Source organism: Oryctolagus cuniculus, chromosome 1 (genome assembly GCF_964237555.1).
Source record: "Oryctolagus cuniculus chromosome 1, mOryCun1.1, whole genome shotgun sequence".
In the NCBI taxonomy this organism is placed as follows: domain Eukaryota; kingdom Metazoa; phylum Chordata; class Mammalia; order Lagomorpha; family Leporidae; genus Oryctolagus; species Oryctolagus cuniculus.
The window spans coordinates 58,085,010-58,099,708 of record NC_091432.1 but is presented as its reverse complement, the minus strand read 5'-3'; the positions used below and the strand labels follow the sequence as shown (position 1 = coordinate 58,099,708).

Sequence of the window (14,699 nt, the reverse complement as noted above, 5' to 3'; positions counted from 1 at the left end):
CTCTTTTACAATCACACCAGATTATACCAAGAAGCCTTCTACTTATCAAAACAACTGCAATCGTTTCTAAGCGTCAGAAACAGACGGCACTGTAGCAAGAGGTGCCCAAGGTCCCAAAGGACAAGCACTCCATCTTCAGAAGACAGAATTCCCATTGTTGGCTTCTTGGTCTTCACAAAATGGAACAAAAGAAAATAACAAACTGGTAAACAAAGTGAGTAACGCTGGCACTGAATTCCAGCAATGATAATGAGAAAAGGGAAAATGTTGCCAAATTAAGGAATGAAATGAAATGAATCTGTGTCAGCCCAGCAGGCCTAAGCAACAGATGGGCTGGGCTGGAGCTCATATGCCAGTGCTGGCTGTGGCAGCCATGCACGGAACAGTGTGAAAGCTGGAGAATTCAAATCCATTCATACATGATGGTAACTGGCCGGTTCAATCCTGCCGTAAACCACTTTTCGCCTATAAATTATGAAAAATAGCGGTCGTTTCTGCTGCAGTATAGGGTGTAGAGATTTTTATATTTACTGTTTCTTTTGAAGTATAAAGTCAAACAGACAAGTTTAAAGCAGAAAACACATTACTCAGAATGCTAACACTGATGATAATTCGTTGTATTTACTTCTGGCTTTTTTCTCCACGCTTCCTTTTTCCCTCTTTCTAAAGAATTCCTGTTGTATATAAAATGTTTTATCATGGCTTGTATCATTCACCATTATATCATGAGCATTTTTCCATGTCATTAGGCATTTGAAAATAGGCTACAAAATATCCCAGCACACAGCTATTTAATGGACCTGCTTTGCCTTCCTCTTCTGTAAAGACAGGCTCATTCATAAGTAATATGGCAGTTAATATAGCTGAATAGAAGAGATTTCTATAACTATAAAAACTAGACCAAGGGGAATGGACATTTTAAAAGCCCTTATTATATTGTGCCAGCTGACCTTTGAAAAGAGTACCAAATATCAGCCTTACCAGTATAGAACTCTCCACATTATCACACCTTCCCCAGCACTGAACACACTACTGTCAGTGCTGGGGAAGGTGGATAAAGAATCTTGCCCGTGAACTCTATTCCCAGGCATCACTTACCATGCAGCGAACACTAGGGAAAATAGAGTTTAGCTATTGCTATGGCCTGGTTGTTTGCCCCTCTAAAATGGAAGCAGGATCCCTGAAGGCAGATGGAGGTGGGGCCTTTGGGAGGTAATTAGGATTTGATGAGGTCATGCCGTTGGTACCCCCATGACTGCATTCATAGTTTTATGAAAAAAAGAGGACAGGGGCTAGTGTTTGGTCTAGTGGTCAAGACACTGCTTCGAATACCCATGTCCCATATGAGAGTGCTTCAGTTCAATCCCTAGCACCAGTTCCTGATTCCACGGGGCTCAGTAGTGATGACTCAAGTGCTTAGGTTCCTGGCAACCATGTTGGGAGATCTGGAATGAGCTCCTGGCATCTGGCTTCAGCCCAGCTCAGTCCTATTGCAGGCATCTGGGGAGTGAACCAGTGGATAGGAGAGAACTATGTCTCAAATAAGAGGAAGAAAAACCCAAGCAAGCAAGCTTTTTCTGTCTCATCATTTGATGTCCCTGCCATGTCACTGACACCATGTTCTTGGAATCTCTAAAACCCTGAGCTAAATAAACCTTTTCTTGACAAGAGATCCAACAGAAAATGGTCTGACACAGCTACCCACAGCCTTCACAGCTTCCTTGGATATGGAAGCCTGCTTGTAGTTAGGTCCCAGCCACTGAATGGCGGCCTGTCTCGGCCTTCTCCCCACACCAACAGCAAAGCTTACCCGTGGAGTTCTATGTTTGCTTTGGTTTAAGGGGGAGGGTCAGACTCTGGCTCATGCCTTGTTTTGTGGCCACAGGCCAGCAGGCCCTATGGTGCCAGGCCCAGCTCGTTTCCAGACCAGCCCAGAGCCATGTTGGCTCACCCAGCCCTAAGCTTCAGGTATGCAACAGGAGCACAGTACCTACAGACAGAACCTCCAGGCCTGTCCACTGCCGGGATGGTGCCTGTTGCCCCAACCTTGAGGATACCCCTGCATTGCTACAACCCAAAAGACTCAGGGCTCAGATCTGCTCCAGCAGAGGCAGGTTCCAGGCCCACCCCAGGAGACTCCAGCACCCAGCTAGCCCCTTAGTGCCAGGATCCAGTCCCCAGGTCCATCTCTGCAGAATCGTACTCCAGGCCTGCCCCAGTCCCAAAACAGCCCTTGTGGATTCAGCCCCAACAGATACATGGCCCCAGGACAATCTGCCTGAGGGTTATAGCAGCCAAGTCCACTTGGGGGCCATGCCAAATGACCTGCTTAGAATGTACAGATGGGCTTACTGGTGAATGGCTGAGACAAAGCCAGTCTACAAACACTAGATGAAGTCCCGGCTTCTTCAAATGTGCACAGCCATGAGGATCAAGAATAATCCGGAGAACATGGATTACTAAAGAACAAAGTAAGCACCAGGAACAGACCCTAAAGAAAGGGAGACACAAAAGGTGCCTGGAAAAGAATGCAAAATAAAGTAATTCATTGCTTAAAAATGGATGCATGGTCTGAAATGTTTCATTTGGCAATTCTGCTGTGCAAACATCATACTTATAAAAACCTGGATGGTGGGGTCAGTGTTGTGATGCTGCAGGTTAAGCCACTGCCTGCAATGCTGGCATCCTATGTTGGAGCACCTCTGAGTGCTCCACTTCCAATCCAGCTCCCTGCTGATTTACCTGGGAAAGCAGTGGAAGATGGCCCAAGTCCTCAGGCCCCTGCACCCACATGAGAGACCTGGATGAAGCTCCTGGCTCCTGGTTTTGGCCTGGCTTAGCCTCCACTGTTGATGCCATTTAGAGAGAGAACCACCAGATGGAAGATCTCTCTCTCTCCTCTCTCTTTGTAACTCTGTCTTCTAAATAAATAATTCTTTATATATATAATATATGTAATATATCACATATATACAGTCAGATGAAAAGGAATAAAGAAATTCTTACAGAATGTATAGGACATCAAAAGAGCACATATTTGAATTATAGAATTTCAAGAAGAGCAGTAAAGGAGTAGAAAGCTTAAAGAAATAACAGAAAACCTAGAGATGGGAAAAGATCCAAATATTTATTTATTTTAAGATTTCTTTGAAAGGCATAGCTAGAGAAAAGGAGAGACAGGGAGAGATCCATCCATCTTTGGCCTGGCCCAGCACAGCATTGTTGCTGTCTCTCCTCTGGCTCTGCCTTTCAAATACATAAATAAATCTTAAAAAAAAAAAAAAAGCAGAAGTGTATGATTAAAGTCAATACATAATCAAATCAGAATACTTCAGTAAATCATTTCTATCTTTAGTGTGAAGGTTAAAAGAATTATTAAAAACAGTAACTGTAATAATTTATTAAAGGATATACAACAAGAGAAGATGCAAATCACAACATCAGAAACACAAAATGTTGGGAAGAGATGGAATAAAAGTTATCTTCTGCAATCCAGATTAAGTTGTTATCAGCTTATAAAATCTGTTCTAACTATGTAAGTCCCACAGTATGTACACACATGCACGTACACAAACAGTAAAAAAGTGAGGCATCAAAGCAGAACATTAGAGAAAATCATCTAGTCACAAAGGAAGGCAGGAAGAGAAAAGAACAGAAGATCTACAAAATAACAAAATGGCAGCAGTCTTTACCTTCAACACTTACACTGAAATGTAAATACATTAAATTCCCCATTTGGAAGACACAGCAGCAGAAGAGTTTCTTTAAAAACAAGACTATATGCTACCTGTAAGACATTCACATCACATTAAGAACACAAAGGGATTGAAATGAAAGGACAGAAAAAGATAATCCATGCAAATGGAACAAGAGATCAAGGCAGCTGTATTTAAATAAAATAGATGTTAAATAAAAAACTAGACGAAGAAGATAATTATATTATGGTAAAGAGATCAGTTCATCAAGAGGACAGTAGTTATTAACAGAGAAATTCCCAGAAATAGACAAAAACCAAGACTGAGCCATGAAGAGAGAGACGATCCAAATACATCAACAATGAATATGGAAATTGAACCAGTAATAAAGTCTCCCAACAAAGAAGAGCCCACAACAGTATGGATTAATGGCTAAATTCTACCATACATTTAAAGAAGAATTAATATGGATCATTTTCAAACTCTTCTAGAAAACTCAAGTGGAGGGAAAACTTTCATTTCAAATTCATTTATAAGGCCAGACCTGACACCAATGTCAGACATAAAGTTCATAGTGCATTTCAAAATCTACAAAGCTATAGCAAGCAAAATAGAAAGGTACTGGCATAAAAACAGATACATGCACCAATGAACTGAATACAAAGTCCAGAAATAAAGTCTGTATACGTGTATGGTCAATTGATTTTTTTTTTTTTTTTTTTTTTGACAGGCAGAGTGGACAGTGAGAGAGAGAGACAGAGAGAAAGGTCTTCCTTTTGCCATTGGTTCACACTCCAATGGCCGCCGCGGCCAGCGTGCTGCGGCCGGCGTATCGCACTGATCCGAAGCCAGGAGCCAGGTACTTATCCTGGTCTCCCATGGGGTGCAGGGCCCAAGGACTTGGGCCATCCTCCACTGCACTCCCTGGCCACAGCAGAGAGCTGGCCTGGAAGAGGGGCAACCGGGACAGAATCCGGCGCCCCAGCCGGGACTAGAACCTGGTGTGCCAGCGCCGCAAGGTGGAGGATTAGCCTAGTGAGCCGCAGCGCCGGCCTGGTCAATTGATTTTTAAGAAACATGCTAAGAACACACAGTGGGGACTCTTTAATTAATGATGTGAGGGAAGCAGGAAGTAGCTCTAAAGACAGATCATTGTCCCTCCACCCCTCCCGGACTTTGGGGCTGATGTAATTCCATACAACCCTTGCTTTATAAAAAACAAAAATGGGGAATGTTAGTAAAATGGCACAGTCTAATCTGTGGCGTCATCTATGCCCCAGACACCATCTTTGGCCCTGGCCCCTGTGCCACCATGCATAGTAGGCTTCAGTTTTAAGCCCCATGGCCCAATCACTGGTCAGCTTCACCTCTACCCTAATGGGATTCGCTGCTCCTACTTCCCTGCCCACCCCCCAGGAAAAGTTTAACAGGACCTATTGCTGAACATGTGCTCTCTTACTCTCTCACCCTCTACCCACCCCCACAACACCCACCTGTCAGGCTTCCCCCACCTGACAATAATCCTTTCCTCTAAAAAAAAAAAAAAAAAAAACAAGATGCAGGGGAAAGTGGATATCTACATGCAAAAGAATGAAATTAGGCCCTCATCTCATACCATATACAAAAATCAGCTTGGGCCAGCATTTGGCACAGTAGGTTAAGCCACCACTTTTGGTGCTGGCATCCTGTGCTGGAGTGCCAGTTCAAGTCCTGGTTACTCTGCTTCTGACTTAGTTCCCTGCTAATGTTCCTGGAAAGACAGCAAAGGATGGCTTAAGTGCTTGGTCCCTGCCACCCATGTGGGACACCTAGATGGGAGTTTCTGGTTCCTCGCTTTGGCCTAGTCCCAGTTGCAGGCATCTGGGGAGTAAACCTGCAAATGGAAGATCCCTCCTCTCTCATTCACTCTGCCTTTCAAATAAATAAATCTTTAAAAAGAAAAAAACTCAAAAAATAATCAAAGACTTAAATATAAGGCCTGAAACTATAGAACAACTTGAAAAGACAGGGAAACAGCTCCATGACACTGGTCAAGGCAATGATTTTTTTTGGATATGACCACAAAAGCCCAGGAAACAAAAAACAGACAAATGTGATTACCTCTTACTGAAAAACTTCTGCAGAGCGAAGGAAACCACCAAGGGGGTAAAGATAAAAAATATGTACAAACCATACATGTGATAAAGGATTAATATCCAAAATATATCAGAACATACAACTCAACAGCAAGAAAACAAACAATCTAATTATAACATGGGCATGGGCATGGGCCTGGATGGGCAGTGGTTAAGATGCCAATCAGGATGCCAGCATGCCTTATTGGAATACCTGGGTTTGATTCCTGACTCTAGTTCCTGATTACAGATTCCTGCTAAAGTGTACCCAGGGAGGCAGTAATGGGGCTTAAGCCACATGTGAACCAGTATCCCATACTCAAACACTGATTCCTGTCCTGGCTGCTCTGCTTCTGATTCAGCTCCCCGTTAATGTGCCTGGGGAAAGCACCAGAAGGTGGCCCAAGTACCTGAGCCACTGCTACCCATGTGAGAGACCCAGATGGATGGGATTCCAGGCTCCTGGCTTTGGCCTTGCCCATTATGGGCCCATTGCCAATTACGACCATTTGGGAAGTGAATCAGAGGATGGAAGGTTTCTCTCTGTTATCTCCCTCTCTAACTCCATCTTTCAAATACATAAATTACTTTTTTAAAAATTAAAGTGACTGGCACTGTTATGTAGCTGGCCACCTGACTTTTAAATAAATAAATAATAAATAAATTAAAAACTTTTTAAAAAAAATTAGGGGCCAGAGCTGTGGCATAGCAGGCTAAGCTACCACCTGCAGTGCCAGCATCCATATGGGCCCTAGTTCAAGTCCCAGCTGCTCCACTTCTGATCCAGCTGCCTGCTAACAAACCTGGGAAAACAGCAAAGGAAGGCCCACATACTTAGGACTCTGCACTCACTTGGGAAACCTGGATGGAGTTCCTGGCTCCTGACTTTGGCCTGGTCCGGCTCCAGGCCTTTATGGACACTTGGAAAGTAAACCAGCAGATAGAAATTCTCTCTCTCCCTCTCTCTGTGTAACTCTGCCTTTCAAATAAGTAAAATAAATCTTAAAAAAGAAATTAAAAATAGGCAAATGATCTGGATATTTCTCAACAGAACTACAATTAAAACCACAGTGAGCTATTACTTCATACCTGTTATAATGTCTATTTTTATTTTTTTAAAAGATTTATTTCTTTATTTTAAAGTCAGAGTTACACAGAGAGAGGAGGAGAGGATGTTTTCCATCCACTGGTCCACTCCTCAGATGGCCGCAATGGCTGGAGCTGCGCTGATCAGGAGCCAGGAGCTTCTTCGGGTCTCCCACGCAGGTGCACGGGCCCAAGAACTTGGGCCATCTTCCACTGCTTTCCCAGTCCATAGTAGAGAGCTAAGATTGAAAGTGGAGCAGCCAGGTCTTGAACTGGCACCCATATGGGATGCTGGTGCTTCAGGCCAGGGCATTAACCCGCTGCACCACAGCACGAGCCCCAGAATGTTTTTCTTTTAAAAAGATGAAGGACCAGCACCTAAGGTGGCAGAATAAGGAGAGAGCTTACTACTCTAGTCTAGGGGAAGATAGTTTAAAAAAAGTCGAGAGAGTGCAGTCTCAGGAAGGAGTTAGGGAGAAAACAGCAGAGGAAACTCCATGCAAATTAGAGGGATACTGTGGGCCTATGTGGAGGGTGTAGACACACACAGCTGAGGACCCCAGCAGCTGAGAGCCACAGCACCAGCTCTGGAGAGTGAGGTGAAACCAGGCTGCAGCAGCCCAAGCCACTGGAGTTGCAGGAAGAGTCCGGTGCAAGTTTGGCTTGAAGCCCTGTGGGGGACAGTGTACCTGCCAAACTAGAGTAGAGAAAAAGAGCACATTTCTCTCCCCAACCACCGTGCACCAGCATCCTATAACTAGCCGAGAGAGGGCAGGTGCCATTTTGGACATACTTAACAGCTGTGCCAGCTCACATCCACGTGCCCAGCAATCAGCCAAGCGGAGACACCTGAGTCTGGCTGGAAGAACTGACACAGAGTTGGGTACTCATGACTGTGGCAGGCTTGTGTACTGGGACTGTAGCTGCATAGGAGGGTGCAGGGTGTGGCTAGGACTTTGGGCAGTCTCTGTGGGCTTGGAGCTCCTTGATTCCCTGGTGAGGGTCAGTGCTGTGGGATCCATGCTTACACCAAGGACTGCACAGATCCTTTGTATGGTTCTTGTGGCAGCACACAAATGTTGTACTCACTGGGGCTAGTGCCCAGGCACTTGTCTCCTTTGAGGAGAGGAGGTGAGTATGAGACTACACCAACAGAAAAAACCACCCCTCTGAATGAAAAAAAAAAAAAGATTTACCACCAGGTTGGTGCCCAACCTGGGTCACCTTGGACATTCCCTTCAACCTGGAGCACTGAACAGAGCTCCCTGGCCACACCCACTGCACACCACTGTGTATAAACTGGAAAAGCAGATACTCCACTAAGCCACAGAGGAACAGTTCAAAGATAAAAACCATCATGGGGTTGGGGGATGGCAAAACAAAACAAAACAAAACAAAACAAAAAACCAACAAGTATCTCCCCAAATGCCAAATAATAAAGGCAGCAATTCAAGAAACAAGAATAAGGAAGCCAACATGATGCCTCCAAAAGAACACAACACTTCAATACTAGAATGTGAAGATGAAGAGACTGAAGAAATGCCAGAAATGGAATTCAAAATTGATTGTAGGGTTACTTAGAAGTAATCAGAAGCAAATCCACAAACTAATGAAATCTGTACATGACATGAAAGAAAATTTCTCCCATGAAATTGAGATCTTAGAAATCAAGATGAAATTCTGGAAATGAAGAATTTAATAGAATAAATAAAAAATGCAGTGGAAAGCCTTAACAACATACTCAGTGAAGCAGAAGAAAGAATATCTAACTTAAAAGACAAATAGTGGGGCCGGCACTGTGTCGCAGCAGGTTAATGCCCTGGCCTGAAGTGCCGGCATCCCATATGGGCACCAGTTCGAGACCCAGCTGTTCCACTTCCAATCCAGCTCTCTGCTGTGGCCTGGGAAAACAGAAGATGGACCAAGTCCTTGGGCCCCTGCACCCACATGGGAGACCCAAAAGAAGCTCCTGGCTTTGGATTGGTGCAGCTCCAGCCATTGCTGCTAATTGGGGAGTGATCTCTTTCTCTCTCTCTCTCTTTTCTCTCTCTCTGCCTCTCCTCTCTCTGTGTAACCCTGACTTTCAAGTGAATAAATTAATCTTTAAAAAAAAAAAAAAGACAAATAGCTAGAAACTTTAGTCAGACCAAAAAACAAAAAACAAAAAAAAAAAAAAAAAAGAGGAAGAAGAAATTAGAAAGCTAAAAAACAAAAAGAGTGACAGAAATCTATGGGATACTATCAAATGACCCAACATACAGGTCCTAGGAGTTCCTGAAGGCATGAAAAGAGAGAATGGATTAGAAGTCCTTTTTAATCACGTGATTACAGAAAATCTCCCTAATTTGGAGAAAGAAAGGGATATCCAAGTACAGGAAGCACAAAGAAATCCTAAAAGACATGACCAGAAAAGATCTTCACCACGACACATTGTAGTCAAACTCTCACAGTAAAACATAAAGAAAAGATTCCAAAACGAGCACAACAGAATCACCAGATTACTTTCAGAAAATCTGATTAGACTCACAGCTGATTTCTCATCAGAAACCCTACAGGCTAGGAGAGAATGGTGAGACATAGTCTAAGATTTAAGAGAAAAAAAAACTGTCAACCCAGAATACTGTACCCTGCAAAGATCACATTTATGAATAAAGGTGAAATATAAAGAACTTCCATAACAAACAGAAATTGAATTTATCACCACCCATCCAGCCTTACAAAAGATGCTTAAGGATGTCCTACACACAGAAACATGGTCATCACTACAAAAGATGAAAGCAGAAAATCTCCCAGTAACACTACAAAGGAAATCCAAAGTATACAATAGGAAAAATGGCAAGACCAAGTCATAATGTATCAATAGTCACCTTGAATGTAAATGGCCTCAACTCTTCAGTTTAAAGATACAGACTGGCAGAGTGTATTGAAAAACAAAACCTGTCTATTTGCTGCCTACAAGAAACACATCTCACCAACAAAGATACATGCAGACTGAAAGTGAAAGGATGGAAAAAGATATTCCATGTTAACAGAAACCAAAAAAGAGCTGGAGTAGCTATCCTAATATCAGATAAAATAGACTTTAACACAGAAACTGTTAAAAGAAACAAAGAAGGGCACTATGTAATGATTAAGGGATCAGATCAACAGGAAGATGTGACTATTATAAATGTATATGCACCTAATTACAGGGCACCTGGCTATTTAAAAGAAATGTTAAGGGATCTAAAGGGAGACAAAGACCAAAGACGCCAATACAGTAGTAATGGGGGACTTCAATAGCCCACTTTCAGCAATGGACAGATAAACCACACAGAAAATCAGCAAGGAATCAGCAGAGTTAATTGATACTATACACCAAATGGACCTAACATATCTACAGAACTTTCTATCCTACAGTCACAGAATACACATTATTCTCACCAGTACATGGAACTTTCACTAGGATTGACCACATGCTAAGTCATAAAGCAAGTCTCAGCAAATTAAAAAAAAAAAAAAAACTGAAAGCATACTATGCATCTTCTCTGACCACAATGGAATGAAGCTGGAAATCAACAACTCAGGAAACTCTAAAACATATGCAAATACATGGAGACTGAACAACATGCTCCTGAATGATCAGTGGGTCAGTGAAGAAATAAAAAGATTTCTGGAAATAAATGAACATGACAATACAACATATCAAAACTTATGGGACACAACAAAAGCAATGTTAAGAGGAAAGTTCATAGCAATTGGTGCCTACACCAAGAAATTGGAAAACCACCAAATGAAAGAGCTATCAATGCATCTTGAGGACCTAGAAAAACAGCAAACCAAATCCAAAAGTAAAGAAATAATTAAAATTAGAGAATAAACAAAATTGAATCAAAAAATACAAAAGATCAACAAAATGAAGAGCTGGTTTTTTGAAAAAACAAAACTGACACACCATTGGCCCAACTAACCAACAAAAGGAGGGAGAAGACACATATCAATAAAATTAGAGATGAAAGAGGAAATGTAACAATAGAAACCACAGAAATAAAAATAATCATCAGAAATTACTACAAAATGCTGTATGCCAAGAAACTAGAAAACCTAAAAGAAATGGATGGATTCCTGGACACATACAACACACATAAATTGAGCCATGAAGATACAGAAAACCTAAACCAAGACCAATAACCAAGACAGTAATAAAGACCCTCCCAACAAAGAAAAGCCCAAGACCTGATGGCTTCACTGCGGAATTCTACCAGACATTTAAAGAACTACTCCAGGCCGGCGCCGCGGCTCACTAGGCTAATCCTCCGCCTAGCGGCGCCGGCACACCGGGTTCTAGTCCCGGTCGGGGCGCCGGATTCTGTCCCGGTTGCCCCTCTTCCAGGCCAGCCCTCTGCTGTGGCCAGGGAGTGCAGTGGAGGATGGCCCAGGTGCTTGGGCCCTGCACCCCATGGGAGACCAGGATAAGCACCTGGCTCCTGGCTCCTGCCATCGGATCAGCGCGGTGCGCCGGCTGCAGCGCGCCGGCCGCGGCGGCCATTGGAGGGTGAACCAACGGCAAAGGAAGACCTTTCTCTCTGTCTCTCTCTCTCACTGTCCACTCTGCCTGTCAAAAAAAAAAAAAAAAAAAAAAAAAAAAAAAAAAAAAAAAAAAAACTACTCCAATTCTTCTCAAGCTATTCAAAACAACTGAAAGCGAGGGAATCCTCCAAAATGCTTTCTATGAAGCCAGCATCACTTTAATTCCTAAACCTGGAAAAGATGCACCTGAAAACCACAGAACAATTTCCCTAATAAACACAGATGCAAAAATCCTTAACAAAATACTAGATAATTGAATCTAACAACAAATCAAAAAGATCATTTGCCGGGGGGGGGGGGGGGGGGCGGCGGCTGTGGCACAGTGGGTTAAAGCCCCAGCCTGTATGCCAGCATCTCATATGGGCGCTGGTTCGTGTCCTGGCTGCTCCACTTCTGATATAGCTCTCTGCTATGGCCTGAGAAAGCAGCAGAAGATGGCCCAAGTCCTTGGACCTCTGAACCCATGTGGGAGACCTGGAAGAAGCTCCTGGCTCCTGGCTTCAGATCAGCTCAGCTCTGATCATTGCAGTCATTTGGGGAGTGAACCAGCGGAATGGAAGACCTTTCTCTGGCTCTACCTCTCTCTGTAACTCTTTCAAATAAATAAAATAATTTTTTTTTTTTTTAAAGATCATTTGCCTGGACCAAGTGGGATTTATTCCTGGTATGCAGTGATGGTTCAACATCCGCAAATCAATCAGTGTGATACATCACATTAACAAATTGAAGAACAAAACCATATGATTATCTAAATAGATGTAGAGAAGGCATGTGATAAAATACAACACCCTTTCATGTTCAAAACTCTAAGCAGATTGGGTATAGAAGGAAAATCTGTCAACACAATCAAGACATTTATGACAAACCCACAGCCAGCATCCTAAAGAATGGGGAAAAGTTCAAGCATTCTCACTGAGATACAGAATCAGACAAGGATGCCCACTCTCACCATTGCTTTTCAGTATAGTCTTGGAAGTTTAATATGTTCACATAGGTATTCCAGAACACTCTGTATCCACATGCAATGTATCTGCATATAAATTCATTTCCCTTCCACCCAAAAGCATGCTGCTTCTCCTCAATGTGTTTCTTTTTCTTTTTATATTTTTATTTATTTTTCCCCGAAAGAAACCTTTTATTTAAGGAGTACAAACTTCATGCTTTCATAAGTACAGTGTTAGGAATGTAGCTATTCTTCCACCATACCCACATCCCACACACCCTCCCACCCCTTTTCTTCCTCTGTCTCCCATCCCCAGTTCCATTCTCCACTGTGGAACACAGTGTGGAGATACCTCAGAAATCTGAATACCTATATGAACATATTAAACAGCTATTCTATTTATGGGAAAAACAGAAATTATGGGATATGTAAATGACAGAATACTACATAGCAGTAAAAAAAAATGAAATCCAATCATTTGCAACAAAATGGATGAAACTGGAAAACATCATATTTAGTGAAATAAGCCAGTCCCAAAAAGAGAAATACCATGTTCTCCCTGACCTGTGTTAACTAATAGAGCACATAAAAGGCAATCTATATACTGTGGCAAAAATTGGCCTACATGAAAGATGAAATCCCCGTGGAAAGAACGGGCCATCAAAGAAGGAGGTACCTTTCTCTGAAGGGAGGAGAGAACTTCCACTTTGATTGTGGCCCTGTCTAAATACTGTCAGAGTTTGTGGACTCAAAAGGCTTCCACAGCCATGGCAGCTCATGACAAGAGCCTTGGGTGATCACTGACATCATGAATAAGAGTGTCAATTGTTAAATCAACAACAGGAGTCACTGTGCACTTGCTCCCCATGTAGGACCTCTGTCCTCAATGAGTTGTACTATTAGAATTAATGGTAAAACTTGTCTTCAAACAGTACTTTATGCTTTGTGTGTTGTGTGGGTGCAAACTGTTGAATATTTACTTAGTATAGAGTTGATCTATATATAAAGATATTTAAAATGAATCTTAATGAAGAATGTGATGGGAAAGGGAGTAGGAGGTGGGATGGGAGTGGGCGTGGAAGGGCAGGTATGGGGGGGAAGAACCACTATATTCTAGAAGATGTACCTATGAAATTTATATTTATTAAATAAAAGCTTTCTTAAAAACTATATTAAAAAAAGGCAATCTATAGAAGTGTAATTGATACTTTGAGAAGCAATGACTTTGAACAACCCTTGTCTCGACTGTTGAGGAACAGTTTTTTTTCATGCTATTTGTTGAACACTTTACTTCACAGTTAATCTTATGTGAACCAAGTTAATTGAAAATAGATCTTAGTAAAAAAAAAAATAAGAATGGGAATAGGAGACGGAGGAGGAAGAGTGATGGAAGAGTGGGTGGGAGGGTAGGAACAGTGGGAAGAATCACCATGTTCCTAAAGTTGAAATTATGAAATTTATAAAGTTTGTATTCCTTAAATAAAAGATTTTTTTGGATGGAAAAATAAAGTACTTGAGCCATAAAGAAAATTTAAAAAAAAAATTTAAATAAAAATGATGAAAGGTTAATGAGTGCTGGCAAAAACATGGAAAGAAAGGGAACCCTTATGCACTGTTGGTGAGAATGTAAATTAATACAGCCATTACTGAAAAGAGTATAGAGGCTCCTCAACAGATCAAAAATAGAACTACTATACCATCCAGTATTCCTATTACTAAGTATGTATCCAGAGGATACAAGGTTACTATGTCAAAAATGTGTCTGTACTTCCATGTTCACCATGGCATTATTCAAAGAGCTTGGACAGAAGAAACTATAAGGAAAAAAAAAGATGAGCTGCATGGATGACTTATCTAGGATACCCAAACTCAGAATTACTGAATTTTTGGATGAGAGAACAACATATGGTAAGTCAAGCAATGAGCAAGGAAATGATAGGGATCCTTTAGCTGAAGAAAGCCTGGAGTACTGAGATGGAAAGGCCTCCCTAATTTTTAAGCAAAAATACAAAAAAATGCACACAATGATATTCACTCAGACACATATGCTGATGATCTTAATTCAGATTTTTAGGTAAAAAACTATTCCATATACAATACAGAGTTAACTAATTAAAAACTGGTATCAGAGAAGTAAGCTTTCTTGTTTTCAACAGTAAATGAAAGAGAAAAGAAGTATTTTCAGACTCCTACAGAGAAAATGGCATGACTAATTTTATATCCAGGCATTACTTGTATTAAAGGTAAAAAACTTGTAGATATATATGTATTCAGAAAGTATACCACTGTATA

The 14,699-nt window shown here is 41.7% G+C and overlaps 1 protein-coding gene across 4 annotated transcripts in view; it reads right to left on the bottom strand.

The window, feature by feature from the left end:
• RIC3 (RIC3 acetylcholine receptor chaperone) overlaps positions 1-14,699 on the bottom strand; it is an 86,588-nt gene that overhangs the window by 3,984 nt on the left and 67,905 nt on the right. The window lies entirely within an intron of this gene.